At 42.0% G+C, this 7999-nt stretch overlaps 1 long non-coding RNA gene across 1 annotated transcript; it reads left to right on the top strand.

Moving 5' to 3' along the window:
* The first annotated feature begins 510 nt into the window (after positions 1 to 510).
* LOC118721355 lies at positions 511 to 7359 on the top strand. The gene is made up of 3 exons (XR_004988711.2): positions 511 to 615; positions 2537 to 2732; positions 2861 to 7359. It is a non-coding gene; the product is annotated as an uncharacterized LOC118721355 (long non-coding RNA).
* Positions 7360 to 7999: the final 640 nt, after the last annotated feature.

Raw genomic sequence — 7999 nt, 5'->3', positions numbered from 1 at the left:
CGGGGAGGGCGCGGGAGGGGTCCGGGGACAGGAAGAGCGGACGGCGCCGGCCCCGCCCCCCCGCGTCCGGGGGCGGAAGTGGGATCGGCCGCGGCCGGGACACGACCCGACCCGGCGGGCAGAGCTGCCGGGACGGTCGCGCCCCAGACCAGTCCCCGCGCGCAGCCGCCCGCACCCCGGGCGCTCGTCCCTAGTCCCGAAGGCTTTCCTGGAGGGGGAGCCCACCGCAAGGGAAAGAGAAAAAGTCGTCACAGGGAACCGATTACCCGAGATTATCCATCTGTTGGCATTTTTTAAAAAATGTATTTTATTGATTTTTTACAGAGAGGAAGGAAGGATAGAGTTAGAAACATTGATGAGAGAGAATCATTGATCAGCTGCCTCCTGCACACCCCTACTGGGGATGTGCCCCCAACCAAGGTACATGCCCTTGTCCGGAATCGAACCTGGGACCTTTCAGTCAGCAGACCTACCAGGCTCTATCCACTGAGCCACACAGGTTTTGGCTCCGTTGGCATTTTTATAGCAAATCTGGGAGCCTGTGAAAACCACACGTGGTGGCATGTAAATAGTGGTTCTTGGGTCTTCTGCACGTGTCAAATCCTAAATGCATAGGTAAAAGGCTCCCATGTCTGCCTTTCAACGCCTTATGAGAGTTTTAATGCTGTTTGTTTGATTGCTTGTTTGCTAATCTTCACCGGAGGATATTTGTTCTATTGATTTTTAGAGAGAGAATGGGAAGGAGGGAGAGGGAAGAGAGAGAAACATCCTTGTGAGACACACCTGCTGTGCCTTGCCAGGCCGGCATTGCACCTACAAGCCAGGCACCTGCCCTTGCCCTGGGACTGAACCCCTGACCCTTTGGTGCTCAGGGCTCACACTCTTAACCATTGAACTCCATGGGCCAGGGCAAAGTTCAGTTCTTGTTACCAATTTCCTCACACTTATAGGACCATTTACACTAAAACCATGTGGTTACTAAAAATCCAATGTGGAATGAGTTGACCCAAGTCCAAAAAAATATTTCCAGTTAAAGTCAAGCCAAAAACCTGGTAGTTTTCATAGCTCTGAAGCCAGTATTATGCCTGGCACAAGGTAGATGCTCAATAATTGGTTCAGTGATCATCTAATTCCTAGCTGAACAGGTGCACTCGGGGAAAAAGAAAAAAACATAACGATATAATCTGTGAAGTATTATACAACGGGGTAGACCTCTGTTGCAGCAGTAATCAAATGTCAGCATTCTGCCAGTATAAGAGAAGCACATATGATCCTGGGGAATATGTTTCCTTTGACAGGTAGCTTTAAAGGCAGTGTGATGTCTTTGAAGGACATCTAGTCAGAGTATAGCCTCTCAGGTTCAAGCCCAGCTCTGCTATCTATTTGGCTGGCTTTGGCACTAACATCTGATGGCTGTGGGGCCCATTTTTCTCTTCCATAAAGAGAAAACCTTGGGCAAGATAATCCCCAAATTGCTAAATTCTTTTTCTTTCTTTCTTTCTTTCTTTCTTTCTTTCTTTCTTTCTTTCTTTCTTCCTTCCTTCCTTCCTTCCTTCCTTTTTTTTTTTTTTTTTTTTTTTAATGGAAACAAGAGTGCAAGATAGCAAATGACCTGGAAAGAATGACCAGGAGTAGAATAAAGAAAAAAAAAATAGAGAATAAATATGAAGGAGAAATTAACTTTATATATATATATATATATTATTGATTTTTTTTTTACAGAGAGGAAGAGAGGGATAGAGAATTAGAAACGTCGATGAGAGAGAATCATCGATCAGCTGCCTCTTGCACATGCCCCACTGGGGATGTGCCCACAACCAAGGCACATGCCCCTACAGGAATCAAACACAGGACCCCTCAGTCTGCAGACTGAGGCTCTATCCACTGAACCAAACCGGTTTCAGCAGAAATGAACTTTTGAGATTACTGCCCACAGGCTTTTGGTGGGAAAGAAACCCAAGAACCAGGTCATCACTTTTATCTTAAGAGCACTCACAAGGAATTTGAAAAGTCATTTTAGCCCCTGTTGCTCTCAGGAGGAACAAGGACTAGAAGGTGAGAAAATGGAAAAGTAATTCTTTCCAATTAGGTACTTTGCAAACTCTTAAGTCATTAGGCACATAAAATCAAACCAGGATTAATGGAGAAATACTAACATTAGCATTTTCAAAGTGAACATTCTGGTTGCCAAATAATAGTGTACGATAAGAAATCTCAAGTTTATGAAGGGTGAAACCAGGATTGATTGTACTGAGGATAAAATGAGTTGTTATATGTGGAAAATATTTTGTAAAATATTAGGTATTTATACAAGATATAAAAAAGCAAGCAATTTTTAATGGGGTCCCTTGCGGGCAGCAACCATTTCTTTAACCTCCTTGTATTTGAAGTACTTTGCAACACTTTTAGGAACTTAATGCATGTTTCTCCAATGAATTGTTGAAGTATCTGTAAGAATCAAGTTTTTTATTCTTGATAAGTATTTTTATGGAAATTTTTTCTACTGTGGTCTTCATAATGTCCTTGTCATTCTTAGGGAATGTGAGAATCAATGAGTTTGGAGAAATCTATCAATACTGCATCCTACATTTAATAATGATATCTGAAGAAAATAGTTAAAGTGCCTTTAAGAAAAAGGTTAGAGGAAGATGAAAGTGTCTTAGGTAATCGAGGTGATTCAACACTTAATTGTATATGCAAAATAGCGCTCACATTTCCAAAGAGCTTCAAAGGTAAGTGACAAGGCATTTAATAGTAGTTGCTATAGTAGCAAAAGAAATATTTTGCCTCTTCCTCAAAGTGTTGCCACCACACCATACTATCTAGTTTTTATTATCATCTGGATATTTTGTTTTATTAGGGGAAAAGTGGACAGAAAGAATAAAATTTGAGTCCTGTAGAAGAGTAAGACCAAACAGCTAACTACGAACTGATCAGCCTTCTGGTAAGAGAAAAAATCAATAATTGCCCTGCAAACCAGTTTCAGGACTCATTAGGAAGTAAAAGAGCGACTCTTCCTGCAGCAACAGCTCACATGAAGAGCTAATATTTAACATCCAGAAGCTGCTGGAGGGCTGAGGGTGGAGAAGCAACCCGGAGCTGAATAAACAAACAGCTATGATTTCACAGAATAATGGACAATATATGAACAATGTAAGCAGCATACTGGGAAATGCAGGCAATGCTCAAGTATTTCCCACAGCTAAAATGCTTTATCCACTAGTTTGTCAGCACCTGCAGACCAGACTTTGTCTCAGGGGCCCCTCTTACCACCACATCTGCTCAGAGCAGGTACTCAGTACAGCAAGCTGTGTGGGAGAGCTGCCAGCACATTACTATCCAAAGCCACATCTCCCCAAAAAATGTTAAGGTGTCTTGCACCCACTTTCCTGCTGGGCATAATCTGGTCTTTTTGTTGTTATTGTTGTTGTTGTCAGGTCAGTATAGTAGTCTCCCTTTCTTTGTGGAAAATATATTCTAAGACTAACCCCCCCCCCCCTCCAGTGGATGCCTGAAACCTTACGTAGTACCCAACTCTATATATCCTATGTTTTCCCTATATATTCATACCGTTTCACTTAAAGGAAGCATCTTACAGCTTCTCTTTGGCACACCCTGAATTGCCAGCATCACTACTTTTTGTGCGTTGGGGCCATTAGTAAGTACAATAAGAGTTACTTGAACACACGCACTTGGATACCACACGGTGGATCTGATAACCAAGACAGCTACTAAGCGACTAATGGGGAGGGGGAAGTGGACACAGCATGGAGACGCTGGACAAGGGGATGACTCACCTAAGGTAAGGAACCAGAGCGGTACAACTCGAGATTTCATTCCATTACTCAGAACAGTGGGTAATTTAAAACTTCTGAAGTGTTTATTTCTATTTCTAAAATTAACATTTTTGAGCTGCAGTTGACTGCAGGTAACTAAGAACCCAGAAAGCAAAATTACGGGTAAGGGAAGGACTACTGTGTTGCTATTACAGATATATTATTATCTTCTGCCACAATGCTGTCCTTCAAGATTTCTGATGTGTGTGGGAGTAAGCTTGCCTTTTTATTGAATTCCCCCAGATTGCTATTTCTGATTGTTGTCATTGACATTAACTTTTCCCAGCCTCAGAGATGAGCTTTGGCCATGGATATATGTAATACGTATTGACCTACTCTATTCCAGAGACCGTGTGAGATTTACTCCAACACAGAATCAAATCACAGCATTTCAGAGCTGGGGTGAAGTTTCAAGATAATCTAATCACCCTACAATTAAAAACATTTTAAAATAAAAAATGAACTTATTGAAAACCCCCCTTATTCCCCAAAAGATAATCTAATCAAGCCGTTTCATCTACAACTAGAAAGAGGAGGCGTACAGAGAGCCTGGGCCAAGGTCACATCAAGGCTTAGTGGCAAGAGAGCCATTAGGATCTAGCTCTCCTGATTTCTTATTCACGTCTTTGGGTCTCACTCAACATTCTGCACAATAATAATATTTCGCATCTTCAAAGCACTTCAAAGGTCTCAAATCACTGTCACCTAAATTGCTCCATCCTGCCAAAGATGAGAGTAATAATAATTATCCTTGCAACTAGGCACTTGCTGGCAACTTAGAGCAAACCAGTCACTACGGGCGTGCTTTTGCCTCCTTTCGTTAGTACTCACAATAATCCTCTTCCTGCGATACTATTATTCTCACTCTTTTATAGATCAGGGATGTAGGCTGGAAGGAGGTGAAATAACTTGCCCAAAGCCACGCAGCCAGGAAGTGGAGCAGTTCAGAAGCTTCCTCATCGCCTGATGCCAGAGCCACAGCAAGGACTGAATCTGGCTGCCCACTGTACCTTCCTCACAAATGCCCTCTGGAGCAGACAAAGAAGGAATTGTACCAAACATCTCAAAGCCATGCTTTGCTTGTAGCTTCAAGATTAATTTTATAGGAATTTTACTGCCGTTCGAGCCTAGCATATAGGCGAATTCCCTAAAGAAGAGAATATAGAGAAAGCAGCCTCGAGCGACACTTGTGCAGTTAAGGGACAAGAGCAGGAAGAGATGCTAATACATAATTAGGAGTGACTATCCTATTCCATGTAGCTGTCAGCTTGAAAATGTACTGATTTCATTTAAATTTAAAGTATAGTGTGTAAGATGAAAACTATGATTATGTTAAATAGTTTACACACACACACACACACACACACACACACGATTTTAATGAAACAATTGCTGACTAGTTTGCTTTGTCACCAGTCATGACTTGAGCAGGTACATGCAGACATTTGGGCTCAATGCTTAGCACCCAGATGGACCAATTTGGAAGCAGTGGTGACCTTGACAATGGCTGCTGTGGACCCCAAAACCAACCACCAGTATTTGATGCGGGAATCTATCTTTCATCTTCAACCATCATATGGAACCAGTTTACAAGGTCACAAGCATTCTGGCAACTTTATGAAGCCTTTCTAACCCCATCCCCAGAAAGAAGAATTTCTCCCCTGCCAAATGTTCCCCCAAAGAAGTTTGTGTAAACCTGTATTAGCTAATCTCATTGTTCGGGTGGTAATTTATCTGTTTATCCCTACAGCTAAGTAGTAAACACTGTAGATGGTTCTGAAAAGAATTTAGAATCAGATATTTCCTGGTTCAGCCTCTTACTCGGTGTGACCTTGGGAAAGTTAGTCAACCTCTCTGTGCTTCTATTATCTCATCTGTAAAACAAGCATAATAAGACCCATCTCCGGTGATGACTGGGAATTAAACAAGGTCAGTGAGTACAGGGCAGCACTCAATAAATAGCAGCTTTTCTGAAGACAGTTCCTGCCCTTGAACCTCTCACCATCTAGCATTGGGAGGCACACAAATTGGCATCTAAAATTCCTGGGAATTTTATGACATAGGGCTACAAAGAGGGCTGTAAGAGCACAGAGTTAAACCTACTCCATTTGGAGAACATCGTTTCAAGAAAATGTCCCAGAGGGAGAATGAGGAAGAATTAGCCAGACAGAGGGCACAGCTAAGTTTGCCCCAGGCAATGGAGTTCATGAGAGAGAACGTAGCATGTTCAAGGAATGCAAGTGGTATGTGGTAACTGAAGTTATGGTTTGAGTTATGGTGAGGGATGAGGCTGCAGAAGCAGGTGGTGGTGTAGAAAGAGCATAAGTTTTATTTTTTAAAATATTTTTTTATTGATTCCAAAGTGTGGGATGGAGAGAGAGAGAGAGAGAGAGAGAGAGAGAGAGAGAGAGAGAGAGATCAATGGTAAGAGAGAATCATTAATCTGTTGCCTCCTGCACACCTTCTACTGGGGATCAAGCCTGCAACCCAGGCATATGCCCTTGGCCGGGATGGAACTTAGGACTCTTTGGTCTGAAGGCTGACAAGCATAAGTTTTAGAATCAGGCAGTGAGAAATTCCAGCTTCACCATTTTCCAGCCATATATCTTCAACCAAATGATTTCTATCTGAGCCTCAGTTTCCCCGATTGTGATTACGTGAACTAATGTCTGTAAAGTTCCTAGCACAGAATACACATATCTTTCAAACAAGATAAAAAGTAGGCAGGTCAGTGTGAAGGAAAGTCAATGGGGAAAAAAGGGGGGAGGAATATCTGTCATATATTCAACAATAAAGATACCTTTTAAAAAGTATAACAAATATTAGTTATCTCTGTTTATCTAGAATAAGTGTGGTAGTCATCCCATAATATATACCCATTTTTATTGAGTCAAAGGAAGGATGATAGAATGGGTGGATTCACTCACTTAACACATATTCATTAGATACCATTCATGTGCTGGACACTGTTCTAGTCATGGGGATACAGCAGTGAAAAATAAGACAAAAATCTCTGCCCTGGTGGGACATGCAGTTTATGAACCGAGATGGAAAAGAGGCCACTGGTGTCTGTAAAGGGACAGTCCACATCATGGCCCATGGGGCTCCAGGCTTATCTGATGAAAGGCTAATATTCTGAAGAAGCAAGGTTTCCGGAGGTCTGGATGTGGGTCCCTCCTCCTAACAATCAGGAGACTCTTGTCCCTCCCTTAATCACTCTTCACTTATCAACCCTCAGCTTCCTGTTTTGATCCAGGGGAGCTGGTTAGTTGTGTTGTTTGGCAGGAAGAAATGTCAAGAAGGGCTCAGTTCTTTCTCGGGCTCTGGGTCTAAAGTGATGGCAAGAGGAAGTAGGAAAGCAGCACACACAAAAAAGCTGTGGAGAGGGAGATTTGCCTATCTCAGAAGCCAAGTGATAAGTGAGCTCAAATGCCTTGTGGTGCATACAGGTTTTATTTCACTGGTAGGAAAATCATATTCACACGTGTTTATCTCTTTACAAAAGGGTTTGCCTAGGGGCTCTCATTTATTCCTCTAAAGGACTCTACAAGTAGGATTTAAACCCACTTAGTCCCATCTCTCTCCTTTAAATTAACTCCTCCCATTCCACTGTATCCTTCCCTGTGGTACAAAGCCCACATTTCAATCATAAACAAAAACAATAAAAATATTCCTTCAACCCCTGATCCCTCTCTAGCCAACACCTAATTTATCTCCTCCCCACAGCCAAGTCTACTGAAGGTAAAGAATATGCTCATTAGCTTTCCTTCCACTCACTCTCCACTGTGATGTCCCCCTGAAAACCACTGAAACTGTTCCTGCTGAAATCACCAGTGATCCCCCATTTGCCCAGGCTAGTGGATGCTTGCCAGTCCCATTGTGGTTGGCGTCTCACATCTGAAGCCAGTTTCTGATGATTCTCCTACTTTTCAGCCCACTCCTCAATATATATATATATATATATATATATATATATATATATATATATATACACACACATATATATATATATATGTGTGTGTGTGTGTGTGTGTGTATGTATATGTATATGTATATGTATATGTATATATTTCATTGATTTTTACAGAGAGAAAGAGAGAGGGATAGAGAGATAGAAACATCGATGAAAGAGAAAAATCAATCAGCTGCCTCCTGCACACACA

Source organism: Pipistrellus kuhlii, unplaced genomic scaffold (assembly GCF_014108245.1).
Source record: "Pipistrellus kuhlii isolate mPipKuh1 unplaced genomic scaffold, mPipKuh1.p scaffold_m20_p_18, whole genome shotgun sequence".
NCBI lineage: Eukaryota > Metazoa > Chordata > Mammalia > Chiroptera > Vespertilionidae > Pipistrellus > Pipistrellus kuhlii.
Note: the sequence above shows the minus strand (reverse complement) of the source record. Positions and strands in the feature narration are given on the sequence as shown.